Source organism: Panulirus ornatus, chromosome 9 (genome assembly GCF_036320965.1).
Source record: "Panulirus ornatus isolate Po-2019 chromosome 9, ASM3632096v1, whole genome shotgun sequence".
Classification (NCBI taxonomy): domain Eukaryota; kingdom Metazoa; phylum Arthropoda; class Malacostraca; order Decapoda; family Palinuridae; genus Panulirus; species Panulirus ornatus.
Window position 1 is genome coordinate 14,578,815 of NC_092232.1, and position 14,596 is coordinate 14,593,410.

The following is a 14,596-nucleotide window of genomic DNA, read 5'->3' on the forward strand; positions in this document are numbered from 1 at the left end:
CCCAAACCTCTCTCCCCTGGGGAACATCCCTCACTCCCCTACGACACACATACTACAGAACCTCTGGGTTCTTCCCTCCCGTCTCCATACAGTCGGTGTGTCCGGCCAAGCACCTCACTCACTGTGACATCCTTGGCTAACACTGCTGATGACAACTGCACCTCCAGACATTCCTGTGCAGACGGGACCTTTCCCACACACACACACACACAGTCCACAGTCCATCCAGGTGTTCATCCTCCCCTCAGGGTATGGTCGATAACATAAGTTCCTGGCATAGGTTGTGGTATGTGTTTGTGTACATACATACTGGGGTAAAGGCGTGGCACATCTATACAAGGATAAGAGACTGGGGCAACACGAGTATAAACTTCTCTCCCCCTAACATGCAAGTAGTAATCTTACACACAGTATGGGGACCCATGAGTGGAAAACCACCCCCCCCCCAACCCTTAAAAAACAAATAGGCAATTACACACACACACACACACACACACACACACACACACACACACACACACACACAGTGTCATAATCCTCGTTTTCTAGAATGCGTTTTCTCATATCTTAGTAGATGAGTGAGAGTGAGTCTTCATGTTGTCCTGGACGATGAGCTCAACAAGTCTATAACATGGTGAAGTAGGTTGGGTGTGTATGTGTGTGTGTGTGGTACTGGTGGGCACCTCGTACCCCGGCTGGGGTCCACCTCCACTCAGGTCAAGCATCAACGTGAGGAGCCATATCCTCCCATGTATCCCTCAGCCAGGAGACGCATCCAGACAGGTAGATATTTCATGGCAGGAAATGTCCCATGTTTTATCTCTCTCTCTCTCTCTCTCTCTCTCTCTCTCTCTCTCTCTCTCTCTCTCTCTCTCTCTCTCTCTCTCTCTCTCTCTCATTTAACCCCCCCAACCAACCCCACCTCCCAAGTCTGCCCCCGCTCCACCAGGCTCAGTCTGTGGCTGACGTGATGGGGTAGGGAGGAGGAGAGGGAGTATATTCCCACTCCAGTAATACCTGGGGGCCACACAGCAGCCTGGTACACATGCAGCCAGTGTGGCTTATCTCCGCCTCGCTCCTCCACTGACGTCACCCGTAAGCCTCTGGCTGGGGACATTGGAAGGTCAGGGATTACAAGATGCCCCCCCTCCCTCCTCCCCAATCACCGAGACCTGGGTCTTCTGGCTCAACCCCTGACGCCTGACATTGCCTATACATACTGGGACACCCCTCCAGAGACTCCATAGAGTGAAGAACACTGGAACCCCCCAGAGACCCCCTACAGTGAAGAACACGAACCTCCCTGAGACCCCCTACAGTGAAGAACACTGGGACCCCCAGAGACCCCATACAGTGAAGAACATTGGGACCCCCCGAGACCCCATACAGTGAAGAACACTGGGACTCCCAGAGACCCCATACAGTGAAGAACACTGGGACCCCCAGAGACCCCATACAGTGAAGAACACTGGAACCCCCCAGAGACCCCCTATAGTGAAGAACACGAACCCCCCAGAGACTCCCTATAGTGAAGAACACTGGGACCCCCAGAGACCCCATACAGTGAAGAACATTGGGACCCCCAGAGACCCCCTACAGTGAAGAACACTGGGATCCCCAGAGACCCCATACAGTGAAGAACACTGGGACCCCCAGAGACCCCCTACAGTGAAGAACACTGGGACCTTCAGAAACCCCATACAGTGAAGGACACTGGGACCCCCAGAGACCCCATACAGTGAAGGACAGTGGGACCCCCCAGAGACCCCCTACAGTGAAGAACACTGGGATCCCCAGAGACCCCATGCAGTGAAGAACACTGGGACCCCCAGAGACCCCATACAGTGAAGAACACTGGGACCCCCAGAGACCCCATACAGTGAAGAACACTGGGACCCCCCAGAGACCCCCTACAGTGAAGAACACTGGGACCTTCAGAAACCCCATACAGTGAAGAACACTGGGACCCCCAGAGACCCCCTACAGTGAAGAACACTGGGATCCCCAGAGACCCCATGCAGTGAAGAACACTGGGATCCCCAGAGACCCCATACAGTGAGGAACACTGGGACCCCCAGAGACCCCATACAGTGAAGAACACTGGGACCCCCAGAGACCCCATACATTGAAGAAGACTGGGACCCCCAGAGACCTCATACAATGAAGAACACTGGGACCCCCAGAGACCCCATACAGTGAAGGTCTCGAGCGCCGTACAGGAATGTCATGGGTCTGCGTCTTTCTGTCTGTCTGTGTCTCTGTCTGTCTGTCTGTCTGTGCTCCTACAGTAACAGCTTCATGCCTGGGGGTCGTGCTGGTTGGTGAACCCACGACCTGGGGTGGGTGGGTAGACCTGGTGGAGGGATGAATGTGTCATGCAACCTGGGGCGCGGCCTATGAGGGGGGGAGGGAGGGAGGGGGGGAGAGAGAAGGGCACCAATGTTAAAGTTGTGGGATCCGCCCGTGTGCCAGCCGCCACGCCCCCCTCCTCCTTCCCCTGCCTACATCCCTCACACTTAATTTATTGATTCAATAAAATACCTGTTTATCTCCTCTCTCTCTCTCTCTCTCTCTCTCTCTCTCTCTCTCTCTCTCTCTCTCTCTCTCTCTCTCTCTCTCTCTCTCTCCCTAACTTTATTTCTCTCTTTCTCCATTTGTGGTTGTACCGTGCGTGAAGATAACACCTCCAGCTAGGCTGTGGCATCTTCGGTTGACGGAAGGAAGAACAATGTCTTCGCGGAAATTCTTACTCCCAATCAATCCATCGTTTTCTTCCTTTTTTGACCGTAACGCAACCTCGAAGCTGCAGGAGCCCCATAAAGTATAGCTTATATATTCTCCGTATCCACGTAATGGCGGCCCATTCTCCACAGTACACAAGATTTTCTGACTTCCCCATGCACCTTCTTATCGTCCGCTCACGTCAACCCCTCACCAACCCCAGCCATTCCTCTCGTGTACGTGAGTGTAGTAGGGGTCTGTTTGTATTGTACAGTGAGGCAGACATACACAACATCCTAATGCCAGTTATACCAATCGTGAAGTTCCTGAAACCTCTTGTCTGTGTGTGTGTGTGTGTGTGTGTGTGTGTGTGTGTGTGTGTCTGTCTGTCTGTCTGTCTGTCTGTCTTTTCCAAGGCCATTCCAGAGCCGTGGCAGCATCGCTCCTGGCTCGCCTTCCACTATTCCCTGTTCCTCACGATGGCTGACGTCCTTCCACCAAACCTCGACGATCAAGGGCAGCCACAACCACCGTCCTCACCTGGACCGGCGGTACAGCCACCGTCCTCACATGGACCGGCAGTACAGCCACCGTCCTCACCTGGACCGGCGGTACAGCCACCGTCCTCACCTGGACCGGCGGTACAGCCACCGTCCTCACCTGGACCGGCGGTACAGCCACCGTCCTCACCTGGACCGGCGGTACAGCCGCCGTCCTCACCTGGACCGGCGGTACAGCCCCCGTCCTCACCTGGACCGGCGGTACAGCCACCGTCCTCACCCGGAGCCACAGCAGCACGGGGTCCGGCTGGCTGCAGGAAGGCTGGGATGGTCACTCGGGGGTTCGAGTCTTCAATTGTCTTATCTTTAACGTGGTTCACTTGGTGTCCCAGGGTTTACTGAGTCTTAAAGTGGGACGCTGGTCTCAGCAAAGTTCAGTTTGACAACATAATATTCTGGGTTGTGTGCAGAGAAATAGTGCAGGCGGCCACAGAACGATGTGGCCAGAGTGTATTACCCAATTACCGTGTGGGTTAGTTAGTGCTGGGGGTCATTTAGCTGAACCCAGCCTGCTTTACCTGACCCCGGAGGCTTTCGCTGGATCCACGGTAATCTCTTCTTCTTTTTTTTATCCCCCTCGCCAACGTTGACTCGCCCGCGAAGTGTTGAATCTTTCTCATCGAGGTTTGCTTTTGGTCCCCAGGTAACTCTACTGGACCAAGATTTGCTTCACTGGCAGGAAGGAGTGTACGTAGTCGGTGATGAGATGATTAATCTAATTCTGATGAGCTTTAGCTCTCCCCTGTTGTAGCTGAACTGCCTCTAGGTAGTCTTAACGCACTGTGAGGTTGCTGGCCTGACAGGTTAGCTTGCTGGCGAGTGGCAAGGTGGGTTGTACGTGGGCTTTGGTGAGCCAAGAGGAATTCTAAATGGGTGGAAGTGTTTCTCGAGTGGTCCAGTACTGAGGTACACACGTGTGACCCTGGGGGGGCCTCACTGCTGAGGGGTAGGTCTCCTGCACGGGTCGTTGAGACTCAGGGCGAGGCACCATGTGTAAGTGGAGCCCTTCAGCGTGGCCGAGCGGCTCAGGTAGAAACCCTGCAATTAACCAACGTGCAGAGTCGTCCTCCAGACGTGGTACTGTCGGTTCTCAACCACGACGGCCACGTAGTCCCGGATGACAACGTCAAGAGATCTTCCTTGTTTGGCGAGATGATTCAGATGTCAACACTTCAGGAGGCAAGGATTGGAAGCCATACAGAGACCCATCACATAACACGTTCGCGTTGGGAAAGAATTTCATGCTAGTTGAAATTTATCAGAAACGTGTCAGGGTTCGTGGTGGATCTTCGGCCGACGTGGCCACGCATCACCAAGTGTGGTCCATGGAGATTTATGGCGGTGTCTGCCCAGGACTGTGGCACCTGGCTCCACCACCAGATAGCATGGTCAACCAAGAGCCACCACCACGACCACCCCACCACAAATACCACCCCACTATGTTTACCGGCTCACTACCAATCTCAGCTTACTTCCACTACTTGCCCATCATGACTTACATCCTACCATTACTACCAGTGCCTTACTACTACCAACCCACTACCACTACAAGCTCATCATTGCTATTAGTCCTTTGCTGCCACGAACCCACTGCCACCACCATGCATCCGACTTGCGCTACTACTCCTCCACCACCACCATACCACCCTTATTGGCAGCCCACTGCCACTATCAACCCAACACCAGAACCACCCCACAACCGGTACAGTAGACTACCACTACCAGTCCCTCACCACTAGCAATTCAGGACCACTACCAGTCTACCAGCTTACCATGATTACCAGTCCGTCGCAACTACCAGTCCTCTCTTACTATCAACCCATTACTGCTACCAGCTGGTCACAGTTAACACTCCATTACCACTACCACTACCCCACCACCTACCACTACCACTCCACCACCACCCCCACTACCACCCAACCACTACTACTACCCCACCACCACCACTACCACTCCACCACTACCACTCCACCACCACCACCACCACCCCACCACCACCACTACCCCACCACCACCACTACCCCACCACCACCACTACTACTCCACTACCACCACCACTACTACCCCACTACCACTACCACCCTATCACCACCACCACCAATCAAGCACCACCTCTACGAACACACCATCCTTACCACCCCACCATCACCACCTCCAACCTGCCACTACCACCAACCCACCACCCCTATCAACCCACTGCTCTTATCAACCCACCACCCCTACCACCCCACCACTCTTACCAACCAACCACCACTAACAACCCACCACCACCACGAACAACTCATCACCACCACCCCACTCCTATCATGCCACTACCACCAACCCACCACTGCCAACAACCCACCACCCCTACCAACCCTTGACTCCTACCAACCCACCACCACTACCACCATCCCTTGATCATTATGTTTAACCCACTACCACTATCGGTCCATCAACAGAACCCTGCCACAGTAATCTTGTCACCACCATCGACCAGCGATACATTTCCACTTCGCAGCGACCCACCGTCACCATCAACCCACCAATACACCATCACCACAGAATGCCCACCTCCAGCACACTGTCACCACAAGCCCACTATCAGTATCAGCCCACCACGACCACTACAGCCCACCACTTCTTTCAGTTTATCATGGCCAACCCATAACTCCCGCAGACTACCAGCACTACTACCCACCACCACTACCCACCACTACCACACCACCACTACCCACTACCACACCACCACTACCACACCACCACTACCCACTACCACACCACCACTACCACACTACCACTACCCACTACCACACCACCACTACCCACCACCACACCACCACTACCACACCACCATTACCCACTACCACACCACCACTACCACACTACCACTACCCATTACCACACCACCACTACCACACTACCACTACCCACTACCACACCACCACTACCCACCACCACTACCCACCACTATCCACAACCACACCACCACTACCCACAACCACACCACCACTACCCACTACCACACCACTACCCACTACCACACCACCACTACCCACAACCACACCACCACTACCCACTACCACACCACTACCCACTACCACACCACCACTACCCACAACCACACCACCACTACCCAGTACCACACCACTACCCACTATCACACCACCACTACCCATCATCATACCATCACTAGCCCACCACCACTACCAGCCCACCACCACTATTACCATCCTAACACAGCCAGACAATGAGGGTAGAGGTAAAGGAAGGGTGTTTTAGGGGTTTAGGAGGAAAGGGGATTTTATGGGGTAGGAAGAGATGGGGGGGACTTTATTTGGGGGAATCCAAGGTGGCAAGACTCTTTTGTCTTGGGGAAGAGAAAGGAAGCTTTCTCTGGGGAAAGGGGAGGGAGGGGGCTTTGTCTGGGATAAGGGGGAGGGAGGGAGGCTTAGACTGAGGGAGGAAGGGGGAGGATGACTTTGTTTAGGGAAGGGGTAGGGATGAAGGCTTTGTCTGAGGGAAAGGAAAGGAGACTTTGTTTAAGAGAGGGAGAAAGGGAGGATTTATCTAGTGAAGGAGGAGGAAGGGAGGGATATTTTATGTCGAGGAGGAAAAGGGAAGGAGGGAGGCTTTGTAGGGAGGGACACTTTGACAGAGGAGGGAAGGATTTAGTCTGGGGAAGGGAGGATGGGAGGCTCTTCCTCCGGGAGAGGGAGGGAGGCTATGTCTGGGGGAGTGGGAAAGAGGCTTTATAAGGGGAGAGGGAGGGAGAATTGGTCTTGGGGTGGCGAGGATTCTTGGGAAGTAGAACCGAGAAAGGCTCTCCCTGGGGGAAGGAGGAGGAGGGAAGAAGGTTTTGATTAAGGGAAGGAGGAGGAGGAGGGAAGAAGAATTTGTTGGAGGGAGGACATGAGAGGGAGAAGTGACAGGAGCCCTGATGGTCCGTAACGAGGTTGTCTACTGTGATGTCCTTAGTGGTAGAAAGAGGACAACGAAGCAGAAGGCACCTCCCCCCCAACCTGTTCCTCCGGCTCAACTGACGGTGGAGAAAGAAAACGAGAATATGCCATGCAGTATACATACATACTGCCTTGGACATTTTCTGGGAAAGTCTGGCTGGAAAAAGTTGACTAACAAACATTTAAACAAAATCTACTTTGCGGTTAGATTCTGAAAAGGAAATACATAAAAGGTAAACTGGATGTTTTCCTGATAACAGATATCAGTGAAGTATTTGACCGGCCTTGATTTGAATATATCTATAGTCTTTTTGCATTTACTACATAAGGTGGAAGCGAATTCTCCTGCTCCACCACTGTACATGTGAAAAATTTTTTGCCCATGTTGCCATCAAAACATCTTCCTTCTATATTCGTACCGTTATTTCTGGTCATTGAGTTTCTGTCAAAAACGAAGACATTGCTGTATGTTGTCATAATTATTTAGTATTATGAAGACTTCCCTCATATCACCTCTGGGTCTGCCCCTTTGTGAGAGAAAATAATCTGAGATCTTTGAGTCTTTTCCCATGAAGCTTATCTAAGAGTGAAGGAATTAGTTTGATTGCTCTTCTTTGAATTCACTCGAGTTTTCCTTCATCTTTGGTCAGGTTTGGTGACCAGAGATGTACAGAGTATTCCGAATGTGAGCTAACATGTTAACAGTAAAAGCCTGAGTATCGTATCCTTTGTGTTGAAGTTCGTGCTTCTGACTCTGAAACCTAACATCCTATTGGTTTACTGTATGGAACTAAGAGTCGTTTACCGTATTTAATGTCATTTGTGATAGATGCTCCGAGGTCCTTTTCGTACTTAAGTTTTAGTTGTGGTTCTCAAAAAGCATTTTTGTGTCCACGATTTATACTTTTTGGCGCCAGAATGCCTACACTTTGCAGGTGTCTTCTTTGAAATGCATCTGCCATGTATTTCTCTACCCAGTCGACCTGTTTTATCTACATCCCTCTCAGTCTTCAGGCTGGCTCTCTGTCTTTCTGTCTTTCAGGTACAGATTTACGGGCGCGTCCTGACTCTGGGTCGCTGATGTAGGATGTACCTGATGAAATGTACGGGGAGGGAAGGGCGAGGGAGGGCTTCTCTGGGGGAGGACAATGGGAGGCTTTGTCTGGAGGAGGGAGAGGGAGGGAGACTTTAGCTGAGGAGGGGGAAGGGAAGGAGGGAGGGAGGGAGGTTCTGTCTATGAAAGGGGGTTAGGAAGGAGGCCTTGTATGAGGAGGTAAGGAGGGAAGCTCTGTGTGAGGGAGAGGAAGAGAGGCATTGCCTGGGAGGAGGAGAGGGAAGCTTTGCTTGGGGAAGGGAGGGATGCTTCATTTTGGAGTGGATGAATTTTTTCTTTTTTCTTTTTGTCTGGGGTAGGTTGAAGAAGATAAGTTTTGTCTGGGGGGAAATTGGAGGTAAGGTTTTGTCTGGAGGAAGTTGAAGAGGCAAAGTTTTGTCTGGGGGAAGTTGTAGGAGGTAGGGCTTTGTCTGAGGAAGTTGAAAGGGATCAGGTTTTGTCGGGGGAAGTTGAAGGAGGCAAAGTTTTGTCCGGGGGAAGTTGTAAGAGGCAGGGCTTTGTCTGGGGAAGTTGAAGGGGTCAAGTTTTGTCGGGGGAAGTTGAAGGAGGCAAGGTTTTGTCTGGGGGAAGCTGGAGGAGGCAAGTTTTTGTCTGGGGGAAGTTGTAGGAGGTAGGGTTTTGTCTGGGGAAGTTGAAAGGGATAAGGTTTTGTTTAGGGGAGAGAGAGGAAGGGAAGTTTGGTCTGGAGGAGGGAAAGAGACTTTTGGGGGTCAAGGGGAGGGAAGGGAAAGGAGGAATGAGAGATATTTAGTCTGGGAGAGGAGGAATGAGGGGGGGGGGGTTGAGACAAGGAGGGAAGGAGGATTTCTCTGGGGAGGAAGCTTTGTCTGAGGAAAAGGGAGGGAGAGAGGCTTCATCTGGGGGAGGCGAAGAGAGGAATGCTTTTGGGGGAAGAGGAAGGGAAAAGGGAGGCTTTGTCCGGGGAAGGGTGGCTTTTTTCTTGGGAATAGGAGAAGAGACATTGTCTGGGGAAGGGAGAGAGGTAGGTTGTCATTTGGAAGGAAGAGAGACTGTCCAGGGAGGAGTAGGGGGGCTTAGTCTGGGGAAGAAGGGAGCTATTGCTTGGGGAAGGAGAGGGAGAGAATGAGGCTTTTTCAGGGTAGGGAGAGAAAAGGGGACTTTTAGGGGAGAAAGACAAAACGTAAGGCTGTTTCTTAAGGGGAGAATCTTTGACTGGTGGAGTGGCGGGTGCGGGGAGCTTCGCCAGGCGGAGGAGAAGATGGGGAGGCTTTTTTAAGGGAGAGTGTCTGTGGCTGTGTCTGGGGGAGGGAGGGAGCTACCGTCTGGGTGATGGGAAGGAAGGGGGATGGTGTGATGAAGGAAGAGAAAGGGAGGGAGGCTTTAACATGAAGAGAAGGATGGAGGTAGGTTTTGTCCTGGGAAGGGAGAGAGAGGGAGGAATATTCTGTATGGGAGAGAGAGGAAGGGAGAAAACTTTGTCTAAGGAAGGGAAAGGGAGACTGTTAGGGTGAAGGCGAGAGACTGCCTGAGGGAGATGCGAGATAAGGAGACTTCATTTGGAAATGGGAGACTGGCTTTGTTAAGGGCAAGAGAGGGAGGGAGACTTGTCTGGGGAGGTGGAGGGAGGGAGGGAGGCTTTTCTTGGGGAAGGGAGAGGGGGGTATGCTTTGTTGGAGGGAAGAGAGGGAGAGACTTTATGTGGGAGAGGGAAAGAGGGGGGGGGTCTTTTAGGGGGAGGAGGAGGGAGGCAGGGAGGCTTTGTCTGAGGCCAGGAGGAGTGGGGGGAGACGGTGTCCTTCCCGGGGATGGAGAGGCAGGGAGGCTTGCTTGGGGGTAAAAAACGTAGTCAAGCTTTTTCCAAGGGGAGGGAGGGTTTCCCACAGGGGAGGAGAAGGGAGGAAGGCTTGGCCTAGGAATGGGGAAGGAAGGAAATCGCCAGAGGAAGGGAGGAAAGCTGTGTAAGGGAGGAGGGAGGAGACTTTATGGGGAGGGAGTAGGGAGGCCTTTTCTGCGGAAGAGAGGAAACGGAGAGAGTTTGTCTTAGGGAGATGAAGAAGGGAGACTTTGTCTGGAGGAGGAGGAGGGAGAGAGAGAGAGGGAGGGAGACTTTGTCTGAGGGAGAGGAATGTAAGGTTTGGTTTGGGGGAGCGAAGCCTTATCTGGGGAAGGATAAGGAGGGTGGCTCTGTCAGGAGTTCAGGGAGGGAGGCTTTTTCTGGGGAAGGGGGAGGAAGGGAGGGACGGACGGACTCTGACTGGGGTTGTGGGAGGGACCCATGTCTAGACGGGGAGGAGAGGGGAGGGAGGGAGGGAGGCAGAGTGGAGTGGGAGGGGTCACTCCGTGGGAGGCGTTTACCTGAACAGTGGATGATGATGTTCTGATCGTGGATACGGTCATGGTCACCTAATATCTTCGTCCATTAATCTTGGTAAAGTGACAGATGAACCCTCCCTGACCAACAGTGTCTGTTGTACCTTTTCCAGACTACATTTTCCCTCGGTAGATGTCCACACTTGCTCGTGGTGCCTGTCCATTACCCAGTGTGTATATTGATCTTCCAGTCATACAAAGGGAGTCAAGTCTCCACTTTTAGACTCTCACGTGCAAATAATAACAGCAAATACACTTAAGACTAATTCACAGTGCCTAGCCCAGTCGTGAGGTCGTAATTCACGTGCAGGGCTAAGGCACTTCTCGCCTTTAGTACACCACGAGAGGTGAATATGGTCAAGACAGCAAGATATTGGCTTCAGTACAAGAGAACTGTTGAGGTCAGCATGAAACCTCAGTCACGAGCACCCTGCCTGACGCCTCCACCAAAACTGACACTCGCCAGCATGAACTGACCGTCTTCAGTGAGTCTGTCAGTCATGCTCGACCTGACCCTCATGACTTGACCCCATGACACAGGGAGGGAACGTTCCGTCAAGGTGTGTAAGATCATGGCTATGGGCCCCTTCCGCAGCCTGCGGCACCTGCGGCTCCCCATACATGAGCCCGCCCCCAGCCCCCACCCCCGCGCGCGGCTCCTGCCTCTACACACATGTGAACCCCAGAGGCAGGTATATAGTCGGTCCACGTTAACGGGGTTGACGGTAATTCTGGGATGTTCAGTCAGGGTTGGAGGCAGCAGTGTTGCCAGTGGTCTGGTGTGGTGAGGCTCATAGGCTACTCCCACGTCAGAACACAAGTACACACGTTCATTCATGCGTGTACGTGTGTAAGCAGAAACACGTGTGCATACACTACACACACCACACACACACAAGTATATATATATATACACACACAGACATTGAAAAAACAAAAGAACAGTAACTATGGCTAAAGAAAATGTTCACATTTAGGTATACTAATCTAAAACCCCCGTCATTACACCATGGAGTTATGATAGTATTGGGCAGACGACTTGGTCCCCTCCCCTCCTACACCACCTCCCTCCCTCCTCCCACCAGAACCCTGAACATGGAAGAGGTGTTGATCACTCACCTGGTCGTCACACTTCGATGACACGTTGGTTTCTTGCAATACACAAAGTAGATAATTCTCTGTTTCTCTCAAAATATAAATCTTTTCAAAGCTTTTACAAAACTTCGATGGTTGAAAATAGTCGGCCTTTTCATGTATAACAAAAATAATGACTCTCTCTTTCCTCGTGTGCAAGTTGTTACTCTCCTGATCACCTCTACAAAGTTCCTTCGAGAGAAATAGCTTCGTTTGGAAGACTTGTCCTTGTTCGACGACAACAGTGCTACAAGAGTAGAGAGGGAGGAGGAGACTAGCTGCTCGTGCTTGGTCCAGCAGTGGTAACGGCAGAAAAAAGTTCAGCGGGGGGGTGTGGGGGGTCGAGGAGAGGCGGTCTTCAGAGAGAATGTCGTTGGTGAAGCATCGCTACAGGAACACCCCAGGAAGAATACGTGGCTGGGGGACGAGGGTCAGGCGGTGCCAGTCATGTCCGCTCCTGACGACGGGAGCTGGACCTGCTAACGGCGCCGCGCCCACAACAGTCGCCCCAGCGCAGGGAGGTTTTCTTCGAGGGGGTGTTCTTGAGTCTAAAACCTAGGCCGCACATTTACCTCAACACACCAGAGCACAAGCACATAAGTTAACATCCGGCAGGTGAGAGCCGTGAGGTGGAGCCTCTCGTGAGGTTGGCAGGGGCAGGACACTCAACTGCAACGCCGGAGCGACATTACGGGATGGTCTCCAAGTCCTGAATCCTGGAATCAATGGCGCTGGCAGCCTGCGAGCTTCACTTGTCAGAAGTCTCGCGTTATCACAGGCCTCCGTCCTCTCTTCACTGGCTTTTCACCGGCTATGACGCTCCTTTGTGTCTTCCTTGGTCTCTCACGAACGCTTCTTTTGTTCACAAAGATGTGTGTGGTGCCTTTAGGTCCCTGGCAGACCTGGATTCAAGGGTGCCGGTGCGTAGGTTCCCCCTGGAAGGCCTGATCCACGCTCGACCCGCGCCTGCCTTGCCCGCCAATCGACAACCACGCGCGATAACGCTGCCACCTAGCGGCCCCACGCTCAACTATAAGTACAGGTATACCGCCAACGCACACCGGCGAGGCGGCTCACTCTTTGGCCAAGCTTGGGATCGTTACCGCTGCCGCCGCACCTGCCTTCACCCGCGGCTGCCTTTCCCGCTCACGCCGCCTCCCAACCCACCATAAACACGCCCCAAGGCCGACTCTTATAACTCCCCCGCTGTGTCCCTTCACCCCAGGAGAAAAGCCGGCGGTAAAGGAGGCCAGGACTCTGTTACAGCTTGAAAGAAAGATGAAGATCTGACCGATCGATAGTGGACGGTTGGCGGTGAAATTTCTACAGCTCCTCTTCAGAAAGAGAAACGAAGGACGTGGGACGGCGCCATATTGATCTCGGCGGAAGCCACCACTCAGCGATGTGGACTGGGCGGAGCTTGACGATAATTGGCCATTGCAGCTTAAGGGGGCGTGGCGTAAAGGACCTGCTTGAGGACAAGAAAGGTCTTACTTCCACCCAGCTCGAATTACACCAAAACATGGGTGATGGATAGGGTGGGCCTCCTGGACCAGGCAGGTCCCATTGGCTGCCCCTTGTAGAGACATGACGAAGTACCTAAACCAAACTGAGATTAAATATAGTAAACTAGAACTTAATAATTGATGTAATTCATTTAGCATATATTTGTACGTTAACTGATATCATAGATCTATTCTGCAAGCTCGGTATAACAAACAATGAGATGCATGTTCATAATACGTCATATTCTAGCACCTAAGAAAGTGACGAATGTTAATTGATTTTCAGATAAATGAATGCAATCTGGCGCGTAACACACGCCCACGCACGGCGTCTAAGACAACCATTTAAGGAATTTGCAACGCATTTTCCAAGGCGCACCTGACCCCCTGCGAGCCGATTATAGAATCATTCATGTCTCGGCCCGCTCGTCTAAATGTCAGCCCGCACGCCCCTGCCTGACGTACGACGCACGCTGCCATCATAGCCACAGGCACGTGACCTTACTAAGAAAGAGTTTAGAATGATAAAAGAAAAATAAAGTTTGTCGGACATACTGATCGTATGGTATGAAATCTCTTGCATCATTATTACTATTGTCATTAGCGTTTAGAACTGTTATGCTTCAGGCTTGGACACGTGACATAAATGAAGGTCGTAGTTATGCACATAAGAATAACTTTTTCCTCAAATTACTTCCATCGTGACACAGTTCTCCAATGCTTTGTTCCACTTAGCGAGACAGACCCAAACAACCGTACATTATTAATGCATCACAGATGACTGGATACACCAGCAGGGCCTTGGATGATGCCAACACTGAACACTTCCCCTCGTAGAAGGTGCTTCTCGCTGCCTTGCTGGCTCAGTCTTCACGTGAGATGATGGTCATACGCGCATCATGAGGAGTCAAGTGTCCGGTGCTGCTAGGGTAGCGCAACCATGGTAGCTATGTCCGTGTCTTAACACCTCTTGTAGACATGTACATAATGATGATTGAACATACACACACACACACACCCACATAATAGTGCGGTGTTACCGGTAATTTCACTCCAAAGGAGTTCGTATTTCCCTGCTACTGTAAGTAGCGCAGCCTTGAGCTGCAGGAGCCTTTGGAATTAGATCCTGGGTGACACCAGGACTCCTTTTTAGTTGCCCTAAGTTTTATATATATATATATATATATATATATATATATATAATATATATATATATATATATATATATATATATATATATGTGTGTGTGTGTGTGTGTGTGTGTGTGTGTGTGTAAGATTAATGGTTAAG

General features: G+C 51.7%; 1 protein-coding gene and 1 long non-coding RNA gene across 3 annotated transcripts in view; one reads left to right on the top strand and one right to left on the bottom strand.

Moving 5' to 3' along the window:
• The window catches only part of ChT (choline transporter), a 125,703-nt gene extending 112,680 nt beyond the window's left edge, over positions 1 to 13,023 (bottom strand). Inside the window, exon 1 of one of the 2 annotated variants that reach the window (XM_071664733.1) lies at positions 11,787 to 13,023. The gene's annotated coding sequence lies outside the window, so the exon portion shown is untranslated. The remainder of the gene's footprint in view (positions 1 to 11,786) is intronic. The other variant, XM_071664729.1, reaches the window with a different exon arrangement.
• Positions 1 to 14,596, top strand: part of LOC139750236 (uncharacterized) — a 562,931-nt gene that overhangs the window by 205,378 nt on the left and 342,957 nt on the right. The window lies entirely within an intron of this gene.